The 25,039-nt window shown below is 46.2% G+C and overlaps 1 protein-coding gene across 14 annotated transcripts in view; it reads left to right on the top strand.

The window, feature by feature from the left end:
• The window catches only part of RIMBP2 (RIMS binding protein 2), a 329,547-nt gene that overhangs the window by 72,417 nt on the left and 232,091 nt on the right, over nt 1-25,039 (top strand). For 9 of the 14 annotated variants that reach the window (XM_063694494.1, XM_055357621.2, XM_055357617.2 and 6 more), the window contains exon 2: nt 18,563-18,697. The gene's annotated coding sequence lies outside the window, so the exon portion shown is untranslated. Of the gene's footprint in view, nt 1-12,892; nt 13,194-18,562; nt 18,698-25,039 lie in introns of those variants that run through there. The other 5 variants (XM_055357618.2, XM_019039232.4, XM_055357625.2 and 2 more) reach the window with 3 other exon arrangements.

The following is a 25,039-nucleotide window of genomic DNA, read 5'->3' as shown; positions in this document are numbered from 1 at the left end:
TTTAACTTCTATAGGGAAGCAAACATCTCCTGACTCTAACTCCCTTGGCTGTTGTTTTAAGCTGCTATTACCTTCTTTTTTGTTGTTGGTTTTTTTGAGACAGTCTCGCTTTGTCACCTAGGCTGGAGTGCAGTGGTGCGATCTCAGCTCACTGCAACCTCCACCCCCCTGGGTTCAAAAGAGTCTCCTGCCTCAGCGTCCCGAGTAGCTAGGATTACAGGTGTGCACCATCATGCCTCGCTAATTTTTGCATTTTTATTAGGGGCAGGGTTTCACCATGTTGGCCAAGCTGGTCTTGAATACTATTAGCTTTTTCCTTCTCAAGTTGCTTATTTACTTCCCAGGGCCAATTAGGTGCCTGGAATTCCCCGTGAAGGAACCCAAGATTTTCCTTTATTTCCATGCTGAGGGGAGGGGGCCCACAGGCCCCTTAAGATGGGTCCCCACTCTGCCTCACATGCACATGTCTGTCCCGTGAGAATCGCGTAGGCTAGGGCTGGGCCTCTAGGCCAGGAGATGGGGAGCAGGTGCAGCTGGCAAACACCAATGTGGCTCCTGGGCTGCTGGGCGTCCTCACCCACTGTCATGCCCATGGCGCCTGTGGGTCGTGGCTGCAGAGTCTGAACTGCTGGGTTCTCAGCCCTGGTTCAGGGACTCTGTGTGTGAGTTGTGCGACCTGCAATAAATCATTCGCCCCTGGAGGCGGCTTTCTCTTGCCCTGTAGGAGGTGACATCAAAGATTTTTTTTCCAACTCTAGCTTTGTACAATTTTAAGTTTTAGATAGGGCTTCTCTTTTCCTGACAATGGGGTAAATTTAAAGCTCCCTATACCTCTAAGATTGGTTGTCATTCTTCTTGTGGAGATGCGTGTGCTTGCGACCTTGGATTGGGGCAAGAAAGCATCTGAAAACAGGACCTCAAGGAGGAAATGGGAGCAGAGGGCCATTAGGAGCTGGAGGAAACAATCCCTTCTGCAGTAGTGAGGGAGGTGGCGAGGGAGGTGGCGAGGGAGGTGGCGAGGGAGGTGGCGAGGGAGGTGGCGAGGGAGGTGGCGAGGGAGGTGGTGAGGGAGGTAGTGAGGGAACTGGCTGCTGCACCACAGATTTCAATGCTTGGGTGAAACGCAAAGTGTTCCCTGGGTTTTTTCTTTCCTTCTTTAAAAGCTTGGGAGTGCAAACAAAGCTATTCAGTGACTTAGTAACTGAAAAGAGCTTTAATGAATCCATTTAGTTAGGCAAGGAAGACTAAACTGTAAAGAGTTGGTTTCAGATTTCTGTTGGTAAGAAATCTTTCTATTCAAAGAAAGTGCATCTCCAAGTGGCTTAAATATAAAAAGCATGTGTAGGTTTAAATAACCTGAAAGTCCAGCGATAAGGAAGAGATCAGGCACGGTTTGATCCAGAGATTTAATGTCATCAGCGAGGACTTTGTTTCTTATCCTTCTCTCTGCTCTTTGGGCTAACGCCGACTCCTCTTGTAGCCACAAAATGGCTTTGACCTTGTCCCCCAGGCTATGTGCTTGCTCCAGTGGGAGAGGGCATGACTTTCTCCAATCCTAAAGTTCACTTTGAACTGGCTTGAGTTCTCTGCCCATCCCGTGTCCTGACTGTAGGGGTGGAAGGTGCTGGCTGATTAACCCGATGTCACATCCAGCCAGTGCTGGGGAAGAGCAGTGAACTTCAGGGGCCTGGAGGGAGTAACTCCGATGTCTGTAGCATACAAAATTCAATTCTGGTTTATTTTCTCCTCTGGATAATAGAAGTTGGTTTTGGGGGAGTGGTGTGCTGATAAAAGCTGTGATTTGTAGAGAGCAGCCTGGCCAGCATGGTGAAACCCGTCTCTATTAAAAATACAAAAATTTGCCAGGCGTGGTGGACACACCGTAGTCCCAGCTACTTGGGGGGCTGAGGCGGGAGACTCTTTTGAATCTGGGAGGTGGACGGAGGCTGCAGTGAGTCAAGATTGCGCCACTGCACTCCAGTCTGGGCAACAGAGTGAGACTGTCTCAAAAAAAAAAAAAAGTTGATTTGTAGTCTTTGCCTATTTCTGTGGTGTAAACACTCCAACCACAACTGATTTCAAACTACCTGTGACTTAACAACGGGTTCACAGTGTTCCTGAGTATTTCACAGTTTGAGAGACTAGGCGCTGGCTCCCGGACCCAACTGGGAGAATGTCCTTGGTCATTGCCGCTGGCAGGTGCTGGTTAAGGGGCCTGTGTGGGGAAACCCAGTGGGCCACAGCCCTTGAAGTCAGTCAGCATGTGAAGTCAGCCCAAGCCGTTGGGTGCTTCGCCCAGTGACTCTGTGCCACGTTCTCAGCCCGGAGGATGATTTCAGACACACCGAAGTAACGCAGTGGTTGTGGCCATACGCTCCCGAGGGCTCAGGGTCTCTGTCCTGTGGCTTTTCCGATGTCACTCGCTAGCCTTGCTGCCCCTGAAGTCTAACGGTGATTAGGATCACTTGGCTTCAAAATGTCTCCCGTAATTCCTGGGCTTTATACACAGACACTGGGCTTAGACGCAGGTGTGCTGCCTTGCACAAATTAATTTGCACTTGATGATACGGCTCCTCGAAGTAAGGATACTTTTAATCTTCCCATCCCATTTATATAGATTCTTTGTGATGGTTAATCTTCCCAGACTGGATAATGAATTCGGCCACAGGTAGAGTCCAGATCGATGTGCGATTGTATTTTAAATGCAGCAGGCGTCTCAGGGCTGGATCTTACAGTGCTCTTAACCAAGGTGACACGTGTCTGCCCTAATGGATTAAGAGCTGAGCGGCTCATGAAAGCTAATTTGTCTAAAACCACGGGGCAGGACGTGGTGTGTTTCCTCACAGCACCCTCTCTGCCTTCCAGTCTTGTAGCAAGTGTGTGTGTGTGAGTGAGTTCCAGGCCTTGTTAGGGAGTCTGCCTCTCCACTTCCTTTCCTTCGTCTCAATGGGAGAGGCTACAGGCCCCTGAATCCACAGTATAGCTTTTCTGCCAGTGAGAGCGGAATCCTTCATGTCCATCAGCACTGTTGGTGAACACTGTTTTGGGAGGGTGGCTGCCTGGGCTCCAGCTCCTGCCTCAGGACCTTTGCATGTGCTGTGCCAGCTGCCTGGGATCTCTCTCTGTCTCTGTCTCAGCATGGCCACCTCCTCTTCACTGCTCTAGGCTTTGCTCAGAGGACACCTTCTTGGGGGGCCCACCTTGACCACACTGTCTAAAATCGCTGCCCCTCGCAGACCCCACTGCTTGCTCTCCAGTTTCCTTGTTCTGTTTCACTCTCATGAGCTGAAACTGGCTGTTGTTTGCTTGCGTGTTTCTTGCCTCTGTTGCTCTGTGGGCATGTCCGCTCCTTGGGGCAGGACCTTACTTACCCTTGCCCTGTGTTATTCACTGACGCATGTCCCACGCAGGTGTTCAATAAATGTGAGTGGAGGGACGTGGAGCAGTGGTTCCCGCCTCCGCAGAGTGTGGCCTGGGTGGGCTTTCTTTCCCTCTGCATGTATAGAATTTGTTTTCTTATCTGTAAAGTGGGGGACCTGTCCCTGACCTAGTGATTTCTTTCTTCTCCCCAGTTCCATGGGGCACCTGCCCCTGACCTAGTGATTTCTGTAGGCACCAGCTCTCCCGTCCCCGGTCCCATGGGGGGGCCTGTCCATGGCCCAGTGATTTCTGTAGGGACCGGCTTTCATCTCTGCGCTTCCATGGTCCTGGTCCTCAGGAGGTTTGGGCTCCGCCTTCCTGCCCTTCATCCTCTCCTGCTGGTCACTTGTGGGGCTTACCTCTCCCTGACACAGGAGACATACGCTCCACACACATCACAGGACCTGCCAATGGGAGCTGGGAGCTGCCGCTGTGGCCCATGCACCTGGGGCCAGGGCGAGTGTGAGCTCCCTGCGTTCCACAGGCAGGAGGCCTACACGCCACTGTGCAGGGGGGAACTCTCGCCGGGGCTTAGCTCTCCTCTTAAAATGAAAGGTTGGCACAGGTTGGCAGGTGGCTGTTGCGGGGTCTTCGTTTAAGGACAGCCAGCCGAGCCAGGACCCCTGAGGCAGCTGTTGGAGAACCATCGCCGTTTAGAGAGGCAGGGATTTGGAATGTGTCCAGTCCAAGACTCAAACTCAAGAGCAGGTGGGGATATAAATTCATGCCATTCTGGGGAAAGAATTGATGGCGCTCCATGGAGGGAAGCAGGTTCCCTCCTTCTAGCCCCTCTCTCAGTGAGCGGCAGTGTGGCCTGGCCGAGAGGGCACGTGACCCGTTCAGAGCCAGCCTGGTTCAGATCAAGGTGCCTGTGACCTGCTGGTGTGAGCTTCAATGTGTAGCCTAGTTTTCTTATCCCCAAAGTGGAGATAATGATGGGACTTGACTTATAAGGTTGTTGCTATCAGGATTAAATGAGTGAATTTAAGCAAAACATCGTGGACAGTGCCTGGTGCTTGGAAGAGGATAGATGCATGTTAGTTGATGTGGGTTGTCGAAGTAATAAAGGTTATTATTCCTAGTCGGATAGTCTGACTTATAAGACTAAACCCAGGCTGGGCATGGTGGCTCATGCCTGTAATCCCAACACTTTAGGAGGCCAAAGCGGCAGATCACCTGAGGTCAGCAGTTCAAGACCAGCCTGGCCAACATGGCGAAACCCCGTCTCCACTAAAAATACAAAAATTTGCTGGGCATGGTGGCATGTGCCTGTAATCCCAGCTACTCAGGAGGCTGAAGCAGGAGAATCCCTTGAACCCGGGAGGTGGAGGTTGCGGTGAGCCGAGATCGCGCCATTGCACTCTAGCCTGGGTGATGAGAGCAAAACTCCATCTCAAAAAACACAAAACAAAACAAAACTAAACTAAACCCAGAGTCCCAGCCAGAGCCAGGGCCTCTCCCTGGAGTGTGGGGCATCATTTGGGGTGTCCTGGAGGGGAAGCCATCTTCTCTTTCTGGTCTGCTTTTGATTCCCACATCCCGTCCCCTGAGCCCCAAGTACCAATGCAAAGATTTTTCAGGCTCTTGTGGCAGGAAGCTGGGGGTACAGCGGTTAGAAACATGGCTTTAGCACCAGAGACGTGGCTTTGACTCTGGGCTCTGCTATGTACAAACTGTGTGACCTTAGACACAGCATTTGACCTCTGGTTGCCTCAGTTTTCTCATCTGTACAATGGGGATAGTGGCTTATCTATAGAGTCAGGGTGGGGATTAATGACGTACAGCACTGAGGTATGACCCCATCCTTGGATGGCCCTGGTGAGCTGTCATTGTCACCTATGGCTTTAAGGGGCCCAGCCTGGTGCAGCCACACTCGGCACCCCTTGCTGTGTTGACCACTCTGTCCTCCTGGTTTACTCTCCAGCCAAGCATAAGGGGCATGAGGTGCCCTGGGGCTGACTCATTTTCCCGGAGTGCTCTCAGCACGGCCACCTCTTCCTTCCCCAGGACTCCAGGAACAACACAGGCGCAGTTTGTTTTTCTGTTTTGCACGACAGTTAATTCCCAGGCACTAATGAGGGGCTCTCTGCCCATGAGGCTGATTAGCAGAGAAGAATTGAGGGCGGCAGTTATGATGCAGAAGAAAGGCAAAGCGCTGCAGTCACCATCCTAAATCCAGCCCATGATGCTGGGCCGAGTGTCCGGCAGTCACCATCCTAAATCCAGCCCGTGATGCAGGGCTGAGGGTCCGGCAGTCACCATGAAATGAAGGCTTCCTCCAGTCTTGGGAGACCTGGCCCTTGCGGTGCGGTCAGGGCTCATGGTTTAGCTTTCTGTCCTTGGAATGGCAAACAGAAGAGGACTTGGGACCATCTGACCCTTCTGTGATCTCGTAATTATGACTGCATGCCTGCCAGTGGCTGCGAGTAGAGCACTGCGCCGGCATTCCAAGGCACGTGTTAGAATCAGTTAAAATAATGGCAAGACTGCGGTTTCTCCTGCCCATCCACAGAAACAGTGCTGAGTGCCAGGACGGCTGTGACGCCGACGTTAGTTAGCTTTAACAGGGCCATGTCTGCCCTTTCTTTGGTTGATGGCGTTCCCAGTAGTTTCCTAGTATTAAAGTTATCAACTTAATGTTTCCAAAGGCCCACTTAGGCTTTCCTTTCACATCTGAAAAGAGAATAATTTTTCCTTTGAAAACCTTGGTGGCCCAGAGCAGCTGCCCCTCTCCCCTTGGTCTGTGTTGATCCTCTAACTTAGGGGGTGGCACAGGAGGGGGCAGAGGTGAAGCCCAGTGGCTGTGCGGTCCCTGGGGCCAGATGCCGACGTCCAAATCCCCACGCCTCGTCTTTCAAGCTGTAGGACCAGGAGGTGCCTGAAGCTCTCTGGGCCGTGGTGTCTCCCGCGCAACAAGCGCAGGTCATCACCGTGCCTACCTCACGGGCTCTTTCGAAGCTTCAGTGAACACTTTGAGTAAGATGCTTTGAACCTTTCTTAGTACAGAGGAAGCTCTCAAAATGTTGGCTGTGGTTACAGACACGAATAGTGTTAATAACTAGCATTAAAATGGAAAATGAAATTCTGGACATAACTTTATTTTAGAAAATAGCATGATACGCTGAACTTCGGTTTGAAAATAAAGAAATAATTGGGCTGAAGATAGGCTTAATCTGTGATGGAAGGTTCCATACATAATTGTTCCAGGGCTTTTAGTGGGAGCAAAATTAATTTTCGTGTAAGATGATTAAGCTGATGAAATTGCTCTTGAGCGGTAAGTGTGTTTAATTAAATGCAAAGCATCGCTGAGCTCAGGTACACATTGTCCCCGGGGAGTGTCCTGTTCTCTGAGCTGTTTCCTTGAGCAGCAAGGGCGGTTCTAGGCGGTGTGTTTGTTCCCCATCTTCCTTGGTGGCTGAAATGTCTGTGATCGAGAATAACACCGTGAGATGCCCGTTGTTCTGGAGCGGAGTGTACAGGCATGACCTGTGCAGTCTGCAATAATTCAAACCAACTAGAACTGACTAGAAAGCTAGCCAGGTCCCCACAGGGTTAGACTTCCTGGAACAGAAACGCCAGGAAGTTGAGGGCTCCCTCACATGTCAGGAATTTATGGAGTGATCCAAGCGTCTTAAGCTCTCTGGAATTATTTTATTGATTTACATCTCTGGAGAATGGAGCAGCCTGACTACGTTTCCTGGGGGAGGTTTTCATCTCGGCTTTCAATTTTCACTTGTTAATGATCTGTCATTTGTAGCTAAGTGGAGACACAAGAAATAAAATACTTCATTCAACAAAATAGTTAGGGTGTGGGTCCCATGAGCCAGGTGTGCCATTCGGGGACTGGGAGTATAGCAGAGGACACGGTAGTCCCAGCCCCCGAGCTGCCCAGACTCATCTGAATGAGCCCAGCCTGCTGACCAGGAGGAAATCCACTGACCCGGAATGGTGTAGACACTTGCTGTGTACAAAAGAACAGCAATTAAAGGGGTGAGGTACTTTTTTGGTCAGTTTTGAAAAAAATGTAATACTTAGTTGGGGTTATTTTTTTTTTTTTTTTTTTTTTTTTCTCTGAGGCAGGGTCTTGTTCTATTAGTCTGGAGTGCCTTGGCCTCCCAGAGTGCTGGGATTACAGGTGTGAGCCACTGCACCTGGCCAATAGATTTTTTTTTTTTTTTTTTTAAGACGGAGTTTTGCTCTTATTGCCCAGGCTGGGATGCAATGACATGATCTTGGCTCAATGCAACTTCTGCCTCCCGGGTTCAAATGATTCTCCTGCCTCAGCTTCCTGAGTAACTGAGATTACAGGTGCCTGCCACCATGTCTGGCTAATTTTTGTATTTTTAGTAGAGACGGGGTTTCACTATGTTGGCTAGGCTGGTCTCGAACTCCTGACCTCAGGTGATCCACCTGCCTCGGCCTCCCAAAGTGCTGGGATTACAGGCGTGAGCCACCGCGCCTGGCCAGGCTTTTATTAAAAGAGCAGTTTTAGGTTTACAGAAAAACTGATCAAAGAGTACAGGGAGTTCCCAAGCACCCCCTCTTCCTGACCCCACAGTTTCCCCTATTATTAGTACGGTACATTTGTTTCAGTTGATGATCCAATATTGATATTGTATTATTAACTAGAGTCCATAGTTTACATTAGGGTTTACTCCTTGTCTTGTGCATTCTATGGCTTTTGACAAATGTGTCTCTGTCATAGCATCAGACCCTGTAGTTCCACTGCCCTAAAAATCCCTCCTGTTCCACCTGTTTTTCCCTTCCTGCTGCTCACCCCTGGCAACCACTGATTTTTTTTTTTTTTAACGATCTCCACAGTTTTGCCTTTTCCGCAATGTACTATAGTTCAGTGGTCTCCAACCTTTTTGGCACCAGGGATCAGTTTCATAGAAGACAACGGATGGGGAGGGGGAAAGGTTTCAGGATGAAACGTCAGATCATCAGGCATTAGATACTCATAAGGAGCGTGCAGCCCAGATCCCTCACATGCGTAGTTCACAGGAGGGTTCACGTTCCTTTGAGAAGCTAATGCCTGATGATCTGACAGGAGGCGGAGCTCAGGCAGTCACTTGTTCACCCACCACTCACCTCCTGCTGTGCGGCCTCCTTCCTAACAGGCTACCTTTACTAGCCCGCAGCTCGGGGCTTCGGGACCCCGATAGAGTTGGAATCATATAGTTTATATCCTTTTCAGACTGGCTTCTTTCACTTAGTGATGTGCAATGAAGGCTCCTCTATATCTCTTTGTGGCTTGATAATTTATTTTTTAAAAGTGTTGAGTTATTCCAGTATCTGGATATATCATTCATTTGCCTATGAAAGACGTCTTGGTTGCTTATGGGAGTAATTCTAAGCTGGACTTAATCGCTGTCTATTCCCAAGCAGGGTGGCTTTAATGTGTGTCCATCTGGGGAGACCCTGGAGAAATCAAGAAGGCAAGACATTGGCGATTTATGTGCTCTGGACACCAATTTCGTGACTCACAAGTTATTCATCCAATACTATCTCATTCTAGCAACTAGATGTTGGTGAAGTTACTATACCAAAGCAGCTGGGGCTGGGTTCAGAGGACATTAGAACCCATGGTCATTAAGTTTGCATTCCAAGAAGCCTGATTTTCTCAACTGTCTACACAGTCAATGCCAAAGTCCCCAAATAACTTATTTACCAACCAGAATATTATCTTCTTAATAACCAAAGTCAGTAAAGCCGGCAGGACCCAGGGAATCTGCTCATCCCTCCTCTCCTTTCCCATGAGCTGTACAGGAAGGTACCCCAAGCCAGGCCTGAAGGTTTCTGGATAAACAACAAATAGGAAAGAGGACATTGTTACCAGAAGGACATTTACACCAGGACATCGCAGCTCTACCTCATTCTGTTAGGCATCAGGGTTGGTTCTAACCAAGTCCCACAAATCCCTTTGCTCCTGGCAGACAGTGCAGGGATACATTGATCAATTCTTTATCTTCATTAATTTTAGGATTCCTTAACTGTGGTCTGAAGCTTTGGTTCTAATCACATTACTCTTATTATATGTTCCCAGGGTTGGTTTACATTGCTTTCATTTTAATGGGGGCTGCTTCTTGAACTCACTAATTGCATGACTAATTACACTAAAGCATTGTGGATCCTCCAGTCCGATGTGCTGTCTCAGGCACGCATTCATTCATTCATTCACTCGACATGTGTCAATCCAGTGTTCCCTGCGTTCCAGGCACTGCTCTAGGCTGGGAGGGGCCCCATGGGCTGTGAGACCAACAAGGGCTCTACTCCCAGGGGCCCTCCCATTCTACTGGGGCAACTGGTGAAAAGCATTTTAAATGGTGATGGGATGGGGAGATGCGGTGGGGCTTTAGCCTCTGCTGAGAGGTGATCTGAGGACAGGATGAGGCAGCAGAGGCAGGAAAACAGGATGCAGCTCCGCAGAACATCTCAGTGCGAAGATTTGATGGCTATGGAGTGTGGAATTTTCTATATATACTGCTATGAACACTTTACCATTTTAACATTCAAATGCAACCTGGAGCCAAAGAGATGGTACTGAATAGGCATAGCGTACACACCTTCATGATTCTCTGCTGTTCTGTACCCAGAACAAGGCGACAAGACACCATCCCCAAGGCATTACTAGGTGTGTATTGGTTTGGGTTTGATTTTTACTGAAAGTGGCAGAAAACCTAATTATATTGACTTAGTCCTAAAAGGGAATGTGTTGAAACACAACTGAAAAACCCAGCTGTAGGTATCCAGCTTCAGTTACAGCTTGATCCAGGGGCTGCAGTAATGCTGTCAGTACTTGGTTTCTCCTCATAGCTCAGCGCTGTTCTCTGCAGTGCTGACTCCACACCCAAACTCTCTGTAACGCCAGGCTGACATTCCTACCTTGCTGGGCTCATGTCATGGGGCTGGCTGATGGTTTAGTGTTCACTCATTTCCCCATCCGTTCATTTCTTCAATAGTGTGCGAGTATCTGGCACATACCCAACACTGGGCTAAGAGCTATGTGGTTATTACCTCATCTAGTCCATTTAAGAAGCCCTTGGATTAGGGGATACTATTATACCTACTTCACAGCTGAGTCAATTGAGGTTTAGTGAGGTCCAATGAGTGTTCAAGGTGATTCAGCTGGTAAAAAAACAAAGCTGGGTCCTTGCACCTGCACAGAACCAGCTGGTAAATAAGATACATACAACCGCCAATCTCCACTTGGTTCTAGTTTTGTGAGGACCACCAATAGGTAGTTAGGAAATTAGGAATCTGTGGTGCTCAAGAGTGCCGGTAGGGAGGGAAGATGACATGAGAACACAGATGAAAGGTGTTAGAGGGAGGGTTTTTGGGCGAAGTGACATCTGCCTGAAAGACAATAGAGCCAGCCATGTCGGGACAAGGAGTATAGACCAGCCTCACTGGGGGATAGCAAGTGTGAGGTCTGGCCGAGAGAGGCCAAAGACTCCGTTTGAGATCTTGGAAGGAGTAGTTCATCATAAAGCATGGAAATGGAGGGTGGTGGCAAGAGATGAACCTTGAGGGCTTAGCGGAACCAGGTCACGAGTGGCATGGTAACCTTCACTCAGAGGCTGGAAGGCAGAGGGGCTTTAGCAGGGGAGGGACATAGATTTCCGTTTTGCAAGTTGGCTGTGTGGAGAAGACAGTAGGGGGTGGTGGAGTGGATGTAGGGGGCCCCGGTAGGAGAATGCAGGGGAGTGAAGTCAGAAGCTGGAATGTAGAGTGGGGAAGTGTTGGGAGGACAATAAGACGTGTGGGCATTCATCAGGTCCCTTTCAGATGTTAGGTGGGACTGCACCCCTGGGCCCCATCTTTCCATCTGGGCCTGTGCATGATGCATGGAAACAGTAGCAGGTGCCACAATGAGATAGCATTGGATGAATAACTTGTGAGTCACGAATTGGTGTCCAGAGCACAGAAATCGCCAGTGTCTTGGGGTGCAGCTCTCAATGCCAGCAGTATCCCCTCGAGCTTCTCCTTCCTGCTGATGTGCAGTGACCTGGGTGGTGGCCATTCTGTCAGCCTGGGTCCCAGGTGGGGATGATTTGGAGCAGAGCTGCAGACACAGGGCAGGTGCCACCAATGCACCCAGGTGATCTTAAGCCACTGTAATCAGAATTATTTGTAACCACAGCAGAGTCCAGCCTATCCTCACTGCTACATATGGGAAGGCAACAGAGAGGTTGAAGACTTCATTCATTTGGCATCTCAACAAGTGTTTCAGTAGCTCCTTTGGCCGGATGCTCTCCTGGGTGCTTAGAATACGATAAGCAGGGTCCCTCCCCTCCTGGAGTGACTGTCTAATGGGGACAGAGGTAGGTCCAGGCGCTGGCCCGCCTGGCTTGTGGTTTTTCTACAGCAGTAACCAGCAGCCCATGCAGTGGATGTGGAGAAAATGAACTGCTGAGCTTCCTGAGGCTGGAACAAAGCAATCTGATGAAAGGCATGTCCTTAACTCTCAAGAAACCCCGGAAGGAGAACGAGAGGGGATGGGCTCCATCCTGCCTGGTCCCCTGGGGCAGGGGGAGCTGGGCTGTGTCACCTGGCTAGGGTCTTCTCATCTCTGAATCTCAGCTCCCTTTTTTTTGTGTGCTCTGGATTCTGTGACTTTAATTAATGTGCTGGAGACTCTGTTGTTATTGGAAACAGAAAATGATTTGTTTACAGGTAGAGTCAGCCGGGTGTGGTGGCTCAGGCCTGTAATCCCAGCACTTTGGGAAGCTGCAGCAGGTGGATTACTTGAGCTCCGGTGTTTGAGATGAGCCTGGGTGACATAGTGAGATCCCATCTCTACAAAAAAATATATATTTTTTAATTAGCCAGGCATGGTGGTAAGCACCGGTAGCCTCAGCTACTTGGGAGGCTGAGGCGGAAGGATAGCTTGAAGCTGGGAGGTCGAGGCTGCAGTGAGCTGAGATCACGCCACTGCACTTCAGCCTAGGTGGCAGAATGAGACCTTGTCTGGAAAAAAAAAAAGTCATCTTTAAAGAGAGGCAGGTTTCTTTGCATTGGATGATGTGACGTGCTGGACCAAAGGCAGCATGTGGCTTGTGACGTGAGATGGACCAGGGCTCAAAGACCCCCAGTCAGAGACTTCGGGTGTGATTGTTAACCTGCCTGAGGCTAATTGTTCATTTGCTCCAAGGGCTTTGATGAGTGTGTGAGATAGGGCATAGAAAACATTAAACCTGAGGACTCCTGGTGCAGGTGAGCTTTTCCTCCCGCTTCCTCACTCCGCTTTTCTTGCTTCAGATTCCTTCCCAACACTTCTGTCTCCTCTCTTTCCATGTATACAGCTCAAGAGAACAGGTGGCATTACCCGCCTCCCCGTCTCCGCTCCCAAGGATATGTAATTCTGTGTCATGCATCTCCAGGAGAGTTGATCTGGGGTGGGGAGATTCGGGGGGAAGAGAGCGACTGAGGAAAGGAAGGTGGTGTCTTGTGACACAGCTCGTTGTCGAAGGACAGGTTCCCAGTGGCTCTGAACGCTCGGTGCTTGTCCCCCCTGTGACTCATTATGACAGGCGTGCTGTGTGCCAACGGCTCCCATTCGCAGATTGAATTACCATCCTATTCAGCTGACACAAAGCAGTTCCTGGCCGGCTTGGGCAGCCCATGAATAAGTAAATAGCCTTCCAGCCTGGTGCCGAGCACAAACATCCGAGGCTCAGAGAGGCTGGCGTCCACGGGGACGGGAAGGGGGGCCGGCGGGGAGGCCTGGACCAGTCTGTCTGGTCCACTAGACCACTGATCTCCGGTGCCTTGTAAGTACCTGCTTTTGGGGCTGGGGAAAGAGCCCCGTGGGTTAATGAGATACAGCTTAGACACAGACGGGAAATCGATCTCTTTCTAGGCTGTGGGCTGTAGAGCAAGGGTTGTCTTCTGGGCTGAGAGGTGGGAAGAGGCATTTCCAGCCTGGCGGGGGGGGGGGTTGTGATAACCCCTGGTTTCTAAACCTTTGGGTCTTAATTGCGGCTCAAATCACTGTTACTACCCTGTGGGTATGCTGTTCCAAATCTGTCCTCAGGCCTTGTATCAGGCTAGAAAAGACCTTTGGTCTCGAGGGTCAGTGTCGGTAGGCTGTGGGCAGGACACTCGGGATAGGATGTGGCTCAGGAGGAAAGGCAAGGGCTGGGTGTTCCGTTATTTGTCCCTCCAACCTTCCTCCCTCAGGAATTCACCGTTCTGGTGGAAACAGTTTGGTTTTGCTAGTTTAAGCATCACAGAACTGGCATTAGAAACAGCATCCATTCAAAGTTGTGAAATCTCAAGTGGAAATTCCTACTCTGTATTCAATTTTTGTGCAACATTTTCAATTCTTTGAGCTGAAAGATGAGACAAAGTTGAACACCCTTTAGATAATGAATATACTCAGACAATAGATATAATTGTAGCATTTTAATTTCATGTAGGTCCGCTGTTAGTTGAAATATACAGCAAAACGTGAGGGTGCTGACTCTGGCTTAAGACCTGGGGGGTTCTTTTTTTATTCTATGTAGCGAGGACCTTGTAGTAAACAGATGAGATGAACTGCGTCTATGCCTAACATTAAATAGCAAGAACTGGCTCCTCCCTCCTGGCAGAAGGCATGATCCTGTGCTCTGTGAGGAAGATGTTTATGGGGCAGAGCAGGTGGCCAGTGTTTTATGTGTCCTGGTGTTCGATGGCAGCAGTAAAACGTACATCAATGAATCATTGTTTTTGTTTTCCTCTCTGCGTAAATGGCTCTGTTAATTAAAACTTTGTGTAAAGTGGTCTTCAAGCTCTGTACTCAATTTTACGTGGGCTCATTAGGGTTGGTTATGCACAGCCCCACAAATCCTTTATCTTGCTGGACCACTTTTGAATTAATAATTAACATACTTCACATGTAACCATACAGAGTAGTTTTTTATGCCCTATAATCATTAGCAAGCTCTCCAGTCAGCCTGGTGAGATATTAAAGCCCCTTAGCCTCTTTAACGATGGAGTAGGCCGAGCCGAGGACAGGAGGGGCCCCAGAGCAAAGAGAACAGGGTGGTTGAAAAAGCACATCCCGGGAGCCCAGGAAGATGAAGGGAGAAAGCGGTAGGTTTACTTGTTCTATACGGAGGGCACCGACCTGCACTAAATGCATTGAGAAGCCAGGAATCATTGCCCCACCCCAAATTTTTTCTTCTTTAATAGAACTAGAAAAAAAAATGTACATCACTTGCAGATTATCGTGACTTCCTGTAATCTCGTTTTTTCATGTTATTCTTAATGATTTCTCTGAGAGAACATGATTCCTTAGAGGAGCAGAATAGGATGTGTGTTGGTGGAGGTAAGGACTTGGGGGTTTGCATTAAGAGGTAGTCAGCAATGACGATGATGTGCCTCTGCCTGCAGGGATCTCACTGGAGGTGTCTGCCTTGATTTGTTTGCATCCAGCCCATCTGATCTGGTTAGAAACGTCTCTGTTTTATTGTTTGCTGAAATCGTCCCACGATGAAGTAGGTGAACCAGTGGTGTTACATCAGTTGATTTTAGGAGATGTATAGATTTTTAAAAATGTTTTTATGTGATAACTATTTGTTTCATGTAGTTTAAAGAAAAGACATGGGCATATCAAGTAAGTTAATGTGATAGTATAAGGTTTCCTTTGAGAAAGATTTGTGGAGGAAGACTTCAGTGAGTTCCCAAGCTAGACACAAGCATGCTTTCTTTTGTGCTGCAACAGTAGTTTTTAACTTGAAAGTGCATGCATATAATTTGAAAAATTAGGTGTATAAAGGTATATGAAAAAAATCTCGTGCTGTCTCTTCTTTCCATACCCAGTCCCTTGAGCCCACTTTCAATACTTCTAGTGGTTTCTTCTTGAAGCTCTTAAATAATAGTAAAAATTGCCAATATTGTAACCTTTTTTTGTTTGACTTACCAGTTTTCCAAAGTAAAAAATATTAGCAGCACTTTCTGGGGTGGTAGATAAGTGGTTCTCAAAGGGCTTTGAGTGGGCAGTTTTGCCTTTCAGGGTTGGCGTTGGGAGACACTTCTGTTTGTCATGATTCAGGGAAACGTGTGTGCTACTGGCCTCTGGTTGCTACTGGCAGGGATGCTGCTAAACACCCCATAGTGCACAGGACAGCCTGCACAAGGAAGAATTATCTGGCCCCAAATGTCACATTGCTGAGTTTGAGAAGCTTTGTGGTAAATGAAGATTTAGTTATCTTAGTTTCCCTCCCCCAGTCTATACACATAGTTAAATTGCTACTTTATTTAAGTGAATACTTAGTTGTTACGTTGTTATTGTGTGTATATTGCTAATGGTAGCACCAATTAGTGACTGTGGTTACATCCCTTTCATTGTATGGCTTTTTAGTTTTCCTGGAGTTATTAATAGCCTGATTTTCAATTGTGCCATTTGCAATCCACATATTAAAAACTCTTCTCCCGTTCTTTCTGATATCAAAAGCTTTTCTTGAGTCTCTCTTTTCTCTAGATTCTTTATTTCTAAAGCCCTTTGTAATCTTGTTTCAAACTCATTGCTCTTGAGAGCTAAGGCTCAGCTGTCACCTTGGAATTCTTCTCTATCCCTGTTTAGGGTAGGATTTGTTGTTTCCTGGATCCTGTGGCTTTCCCTTTTATCTTTTTTTTTTTCCCACTTGTTTTGCTGCAGCACAGCTTCCAGTCATTTCCTAAGAAAGAACAGACTGCGGAGGTACATTTTATGAGTCTTTGCAAGTATGGTAATCTCTCTTCTCTATCCTCACACTTGACTGACAGCTTGTTTTGGGTATAGAACCTTAAGTTGGAAATAATAGTCAATCAGAATTTTAAAGACATTCTGTTGGCTTCCAAGATTGCTGCTGAGAAGTCTAATGCCCTAACCCATTTTTTTCCTCTTTAAAATTCCACCTCTTCTTTCTAACGGTTATGGGAAGTATTTAGGGCCTTCTCTTTATCATTCACCTTCTCGAATCTCATGGTACTCTTTGCTTAGGTCTGTTCTCATCTGTGTTGCAGAGCACTCAGAGATCCTTTAATCTAGAACATGTTCTTATGTTTTTCTGACAATTTTCAATTTATCGTGATTCTGGGCAGTTTAAAAACTCTAACAAAATAGAAGTAAAGGAATTTCTGATATTTTGGTTGTTTATGTCAACATGAAGGTCTACTGATACATATATATATATGAATTTTTGTTTTTAAATATTTGGTGGCCCAGATGAGAATTCCCCAAGAGTTTATGTGTAGCATGCTTTTTATATTTTTTATATTAATTTTTATAATTAATTTTTATGTTAATTTTTATTAATTAACTTGACCGACAATAACTCTTTCTGTAGTTGGCTGGGCATCAGTCAGCTGATTGTTGTTATTATTTTCTCTTTCTAGAAACCTTATTGGTAAAAGTTAGACCTCCTGGATTGATAGTCTCTTTTTATCTTTAATATTTTCTAGCACTTTGGTGCATATCTTTTATCATCCAAATCTGCCATTAAATTTTTTATTTCAGCAACTATCTTTTTCATTCAGAAGAGTTCTTTTTGTCCTTCATTGGTCTTTTTAGCATCTTGTTCTTGACTTTTATGTGCTTTCTGAAGATGCTTGTTAGACTTGTTGCTTTTTTTTTTTTTTTTTTTTTAAGCTTGGTTGGTTGGCTGGATGATCTCTCTCTCTTCTGGGTTTTATCGTTATGTTCTTTTACTCTTCCATATTAGAGGTTTTTAAATGAAGCTGTACTCCTTGGTTGTACTCCTTGGTACTCCAAGACTGCTTTTGGAGCATAGTCTTGACAGGTTGGGGGAGGTCAGTGGTGAGCTCACTCCAGGGTAGCTGTGAGGGAGCTGAACACATTTTGTTGTAGAAGCTCCTCATGTCAAACATGGTCTTTGCTCTTGGATTGTAGTTTTCTACCAAAATATTTCCAGTCTCTTGCCTAGTTTGAGAGTGGTGAGGGGTAGCATCCACCTACCTGCTTAATGCATTGGATCTGGGGAGGGGTATTCGCAGGCGGACTGTCTAATTTCTGTTTTCAATATAATAGCACTTGGCTGTTATGACCTCTACCTGCTGCATGTGAGTCCTGAGCTCCCTCATTAAATATCTCTAGAAAATAAACTTCGGTCTCCTGCCTAGATGTGTTTCCCTCACAGATTGCTTGCACAAAATTCTAAATTTTATTAGATTCTAGCTTGAACTAACATTATGCATGCCTGTTCTGGTATTCCCTGTCGGACGGAGGGTCCTGGAAGGCCTTGATCTTACTCATGCTTGGGCCTAACAGCTGTCAGGAACTTTGCAGGTGCTCAGAACATGTTTGCTAAATTGAAATAAATTGAATTTTGACCATACAGATGGTTTTTCAGCTCCAAGTTCTAGGATAAAGCCTCACTTGCTTTTTATCCTTCCTCTCGCTCCTGCTGGTTCATATGGATGCAGGATATTAGCAAGCTTTTTGATGAAACCGAAGTTAATTCCATTTATCATCTTATTCTGTGGTTCTGAGCAGGTTAATAACTCTTTTTAACAAAACAGAAGTAAAGAAATTTCTGATATTTTGATTGTGCATGTCAACATGAAGGTCTACTGATATACAGGAATTTTTGCTTTTGAATATTTGATGGCCAAGGTGGGAATTCTTTAAGAGTTTACTATGTGTAGCATGCTTGTTGGTTTTTATATTTATTTTTATTAATTAATTTGACCTATAATAACTCTTTCTGTCATCAGCTGGGCATCAGTCACATCTTGATAATTAAGTATATCTGCAGTGCATGCCCAGTTATTGACTTGTGCCCTCAATTCTGTCCCTTGCTATCATCTGTCTATCCTGGATAATTAGCCCTAAGTGCATTTCTCTTGGCAAATTCAGGAACTTGATAGTATACTCAAGGAGTCATGAAAGCTTCATGTCAATGGCTGTGTTGTATTGTTGCACTGTTCCGTACCCGGAAATTTGGTTGAAGGGAAAGAAAAATCTCAGGCTGGGAGGACCATGAGTTCAGTTTCAAATCTGTCCCTCACTCAGCCCTCAGTGTTCTGAACTGGAAAATGGTAGCAGAATTCCTGCTTCTCCCTGGCTCTTAAGCATCAAGGAAGGTGAAGGAGGCAGACAAGCAAAATTGCAAGTCATTCTTTGGTGACAGAAGATTGTGTCTGCTTCTTCCCGCAGCTTGGAAATGACCCGCCACACCTGAAGCCTGCAGGTGCTGAGGCCACATTCGATCAGACCCAAGCTTTGGGAGACCGCTGGGGAAATTTCCCACTTCCTCTTCTGAGACCAGGAACTCAGCAGAGAAACTTTGTGGTAAGTCGTCCTTTCTTTTCTCAGAGGCAGTATTCCTCTGTATCAGTTAGGGGCTGTGTCTGTTCTTTCACGGTTTGTTGATTTATTTGAGGCATATTTATCGAGTGCCAACTGTATGTCCTCTAATTAAGAGGACTAAGTAGTAAACAGAGCAGATGTGGTCCTTACCCTCACAGAGAGAGGAATATCATGGGGAACAGCCGTGCAAAGGCCCTGAGGCAAGAAAGAACTTGATGCCTGAAAATCTGGGTGTCTGGAGCACAGATGGGGACAGATGGACAGGGCAGTTCATTCAGGACCTCAGGGCTGGCTGTGCTAGGGTATTGATTCTAAATCTCAAGAACAATGGCCAGAGAGTAGTGATTGATTTTAGGTGGAGAGTGACATGATCCAATTTTTATTTTAATAAGATCACTTCCAGTTCTGAATGGAGGTGGAGGTAAGCGTGGGAGCAAACAGGATTAGGCGGCAACCATGTAGTCCACATGACTTGCAAGGGTGGCCTGCACCAGGATGGTAGTGGACGTGAGGGTCATTGGAGAGGTCCCGGATATAGTGGGGCAGCAGGACCTGCTAGCCATTGTGATAGACTGGGCTGAGAGGGAGTGCAAGGGGGTGACAAGAATGGCCTTCATATTTTTGGCGTGGGCTGCATGGTGGAAGGGGAGGACCATTTCCTAGGATGAGAAAGACTGAGAGAGCAGTAGAAGTGTGGGGAGATTCACACTCAGGTTTGCGCCGAAGCCCAGTTTTGAGTTTGAGTTACCCGACTGACACCTAAATACACGGGAAAATCCACAGTTCGATGGTCAGGTTCAGGGTTCAGGAGAGAACTCTAGGCTGGTTTCTTCATTCCTTGTGAAATGTTTGGTTTGAGGTTTCCTGTGCAGAGGTGTGATCTGAACTCAGGGCAATAGTTCATTTCACCCTGTGTGATCATGAGACAATCTTGGATAGTAAGAATAACAGCTGCTTTCTGTTACTAAAGGTTTTCAACCCGGAAATGGCTGGCTAGGCACTGGTGGCACTGACTGTTCCACCTGCATTTGATCGCGCAGCAGAAGATGAATCAGCTGGACCTTTGGTGCCTCTGCCTGGGCTTGGCAAATGAGTCTGAGTCTCAGATTCCAGGAAGCGTGGTGGTGGTGGAGGAGATGGTGATGATGCTAGCCGTAGTCCTGGTGATGGAGGAGATGTTGATGATGCTGGCGGTAGTTGTAGTGATGGAGGAGATGGCGGTGATGCTGGCAGTAGACTTGATCGAGGAGATGGTGATGCTGGTGGTAGCTGTGGTGATGGAGGAGATGGTGATGATTTTGGTGGTAGTCATGGTGATGGAGAAGATGATGGTGATGCTGGCGGTAGTCGTGATAACGGTGATAATGGTGATGCTGGCGGTAGTCGTGATGGAGAAGATGGTGGTGATGCCTGTGGTAGTCGTGGTGATGGAGAAGATGATGGTGATGACTGGTAGTCATGGTGATGGAGGAGATGGTGGTGATGCTGGTGGTAGTCGTGGTGATGGAGGAGATGGTGATGATTTTGGTGGTAGGTAGTCGTGGCAACAGAGGAGATGGTGATGATGCCGGCGGTAGTCGTGGTGATGGAGGAGGTGTGATGAAGCAGTGGTTGTGATGGAAGAGATGGTGATGACTGGTAGTCATGGTGATGGAGGAGATGGTGGTGATGCCGGCATTAGTCGTGATGGAGAAGATGGTGGTGATGCTGGCGGTAGTCGTGGTGATGGAGAAGATGGTGGTGATGCCGGCGGTAGTCGTGGTGATGGAGAAGATGGTGGTGATGCCGGTGGTAGTCGTGGTGATGGAGGAGCTGATGGTGATGCTGGCGGTAGTCGTGATGGAGAAGATGGTGGTGATGCCAGCGGTAGTCATGGTGATGGAGAAGATGATGGTGATGCCGGCTGTAGTCATGGTGATGGAGGAGCAGATGGTGATGCTGGTGGTAGTCGTGGTGATAATGGTGGTAATGGATCCAGCCAGTATGTGTTCAGTAGACCTAAATCCACACCCAGTCCTCTGATTCCTATTTTATGCATTCATTTTCCATAGAAGAAGGCAGAAAAGGTCTGATGTGAAACTTAACTGTTTCCAATGTAGGATATACACTTGGTAATCATTTGTTTCTCATTACAATAGAGCCACTAATCATCACTTAATGAGTAAAGGCAGCATCCTTGGAGGTGGGTAAGATTCCTGAAAAATATTTCAAAACCCTTTCATTTTCATTATTAATATAATGGTATCAGTTTCTTCAATGAATATAATTTATGACAATATGTTTATCTGTATGCCCTAAAAAGACAAATTGTGTCATTAAGAACACTTTCAAAGAGTGTGTTTCAACTGAGTGGTGTGGGTTATTAGTTGTAATGTTTTTCCAGTGCATTTATTATACTTGGCCTATGGGATACAGAAGCCAATCTGTCCTCCTAGGGATCACAAGCAGATTATTTTGAGGGCTTATTACTTTTTTGATATTTTTAAATTTTGGTCATTCTGGGGTTGGAAGCTAGAGTGGAGTGATGTATGTGTGTATGAGTCTTTCCTATATTTGGAATGAGCTGGTCTTTTTTTGATAGATTGTTGGCTGCTTGGAATTGCAGATGCATCATTAAGCTATTGCATTTAAATTTAGCTCTTGTTCTCACTCTAGAAGGGAGTGGAATGTTTGAATTATTTCACCATGAAGGGAGAGCAATTAGAAAATAGGTCCTCATGACTGTTTGAAACAGTGGGCCTAGTTCGTGAGTCTGAGATGGGCTGCACATTTGACTTGGAAGAGGAGGCTCTCCGAGAGTAGCTCCAGTCTGGAGGAAGTTAGAGCTGCCTGAAGCACACCTCAGTGGCTGCTAAATTTTAATCTCTCCAAAGGCAGCATTTCCTGCCTAAATCCACAATGACCATTCTCAACGGCTCTGTCGTTTCCCTCCATCCAGACAGGTCTCGGTGCCCCTCTATGTCAATAAAACATATTAAGATGCTTATTCACAGATCTGAGTTGGAAAAGTTATCAACAACTTTCACAGGGGTTGTGAGTATGTGCGAGCAGCTTTAAAGTTATGCTTATTTCAAAATTGCTGCAAGAGAATAATTTGAAAGTGCCTAGTGTAAAAAGATTGTTTAATGTAATAAATATCCTAATTACCCTGATTTGACTTTCACACATTATATGGGTGTATCAAAATATCACGTGTACCCCAATCATATGTCCGTTTATTATGTATCAATTTAAGACACCCAGATACATCGGCTGGCATGGTGGCTCATGCCTGTAATCTCAGCACTTTGGGAGGCCGACGTGGGCGGATCACGAGGTCAGGAGTTTGAGACTAGCCTGGCCAACATGGTGAAACCCTGGCTCTACTAAAAATACAAAAATTAGCTGGGCGTGGGGTCTTGTGCCTGTAATCCCAACTACTTGGGAGGCTGAGGCAGGAGAATTGCTTGAACCCGGGAAGCAGAGGTTGCAGTAAGCTGAGACAGTGCCATGACACTCCATTCTGGGCAACAGCGCAAGACTCCGTCTCAAAGAAACCCAAATATAATCCTACTTAAAGTGAATTAAATCAGTACAGTAAAAGAAAAAACAAAATTATTTTACCTTGTCAGATTTGAAGGGCAGTAGCTGCTCACTGAAAAAGTCACATCTCACAGAGATGTATAAAGTAAAACATTAAAATCCCCTGATAAATATTTCCCGTTCCTAATTCCCATTGGCGATCATTATGAAGAGTTTGGTGTTTCTTTTCAGAATTCTCAGACCTTTCCCCACGCATACACAAATCTACACACACACACACGTCTTGGTGTAAAATAGAGGCAGGTGTATAGACAAAAGTGGATGTGGACACAAAACTCCATGTGTGCATGTCCAAGTACACACATAATCTGTTCTGCAACTTTTAATTTTCATTACTTACATACTAAATTTATATATTTAATTTGTAAAATCTCATGTATCTTGACTCTTCTACCAAGCTAACCACTGTCATCAGTTTGGACCTTCCAAACATATGTGAAACTCTGTCCTATAATTTTGTATGTGCTTTAAAGAAAACTATATTTTTCTGCAGATTAGTATTTTCCATTTCCAGAACATTTCTTAGAGACCTTTGCCTGTTATTTCCTATGAGTACATTGGCACCCAACCTCAGCCTTGTAAATCGCTGTGTTTCACCCAGCAGTGTAGCTATACTGAGTGTCTCAGCCTGGGTTCTCCTACAGCAAGCCCAAGATAAGGATTCCAGCAAAAGTGGTTTCATGGGGAGGTGTCCCCAGGAAATTTTGGGAGGGGAGTGTGGAAGTGAGACAGGGTAGGGCAGGAAGTCAGTAATGGGTGTGTGTTATCCAGCCATTTGCCACTGTGGGTGATGGGGGCTCAGTCCTGCTGTGGAACCTCTGGGAGACTGTGGTGTACACTGTGGGATTATCTGCTTCAGGGATGAGGGAGCTGGGGTATTTGTCCACCAGCACTCTTCACTTGGCTGAGGTGGTCTTGCAGGTGCATGGAGGCTCCAGCATGTCTTGCTTGCCCTGCATGTAGGCCAGGCTTGGGTCTCGGCTAGATGGAGCCCCCAGGCACAGAAATGCAGGTGTTGGTGGTAACCAGCTTGGTGTGCATGGAGTTGAGCGTGAAGAGGTTATGGGAGGCAGCTTATGCCCACTGAAGGCACTTGCTGCTGTTGCTGAACAATTGTGCTATATGTAGATGCACACATAGATGACAACAGTTAACTAACTGTCCCCTAACCATGCCTAATTATTATCAGTACTACAGCAGGGAACATAGTTGTCCATGCTACCTGTGTACATTACTCGAGAATCTGTGCAAATGTGCTTCTACTTCAGGGGGTGAGGGCAAGGGGAGGGAGAGCATTAGGGCAAATACTTAATACTTGTGGGGCTTAAAACCTAGATGACAGGCTGATGGGTGCAGCAAACCACCGTGGCACATGTAGACCTGTGTAACAAACCTGCATGTTCTGCACATGTAGCCAAAAACTCAAAGTACAATAAAAGTGCTTCTATTTGTATAAGTGTTGACATATATAGAAAAAGCTAAAGGGGAATACATGTGTGTGTTCATCATAATATGCTTTTTAAATTCAATAATGCAGTATGGAATTACCTCAGTCTTTAATAGTATTCAGTTGACCTTTGTTTTATATGTATTTGTGTAAGTAGCCCAGCAACCTGATTTTGTACACTACAGATGCTTGGCAAATATTTGTTGAGATAAGAAACCACTGATACTAGAAGGAAATGGCCCCAACAGTATCCCCAGACCTCAGTCCATGCCATCTGTTCTTTCATTTTCCCTGTTAGATGAGTCTTGTTGTTCCTACCTGCAGGGCTTAGTAGGCAAGAACTGTTTACTCGATGCCATGAGCTCTGGGAACAGAGGTTACATCTAAGCATTGAGCAGGGTCAGAGAGAGAGAAATTTTGTCTTCTATGCCCTTTGTGGAGAATTTTGTGACTATCAGCCTAGTGGAGGCATTGCCTAAATCTGCCAACTAGCCCAATATTTCCAAGAGTGTTGTACAGGCAATAAAATAGACAAAAACAATCAACAAACCCTAGCTAGCTATGGTCATGTATTTATTAGAAAAAATACAATTATTAGGAAAAATATAACTAGTAGGCCAGGTGCAGTGGCTCATTTCTGTATTCCCAGCACTGTGGGAGGATCGCTTGAGTCCAGGAGTTTGGGACCAGCCTGGGCAACAAAGTGAGACTCCATCTCTGTTATCAAATATATATTATATATAAATATATAAAAAATAGTAGAGAATTATACGTACAATTAGTGAATAGTGAATTTATGTACAAAATAACTAGTGAATTAACCAACAGTTTTGTGTTACATGTAGTTTCCTTTTTCAATATAATTATGTATGTAAAACACAAGCTCATTTAAAGAAAGAGGGTCAGTTAATAGTTGGCACAGAGATGGCAAAACTTGTGATGTTTGGGGAATCTGTTCCCTGGAACCTCCCGTGCAGCCTTGTGGGGGCTTCACGTCTGCTCCAGTGAGCCACAGGCCATGCCTGTTACCCAGGATCCAACCTGAAACAAACAGGCCTGCAAGTTCTCTGGGCTCATTTTTGGTCAGAACCCCAAGACTAACTGTCTCGGCCTAATTTTATTTGTGCGGAAATGTCTAGTTAAAATGGCTCTTAATGTCGTTACTCTTCATGACTAAAGCAATTATGTATTTTAAATTCCATTTTGTTGGTTTCATTTTGTTCTGTTATTATTTTTTAAAGTAGACAAGTCGACGTGGAATGGGCTCTGTTGATACTGAAGTCTCAGTGCCAGTT

The sequence above is a fragment of the Gorilla gorilla genome, chromosome 10 (assembly GCF_029281585.2).
Source record: "Gorilla gorilla gorilla isolate KB3781 chromosome 10, NHGRI_mGorGor1-v2.1_pri, whole genome shotgun sequence".
NCBI classification, from domain to species: domain Eukaryota; kingdom Metazoa; phylum Chordata; class Mammalia; order Primates; family Hominidae; genus Gorilla; species Gorilla gorilla.
This window is presented reverse-complemented; position numbering and strand designations above follow the sequence as displayed.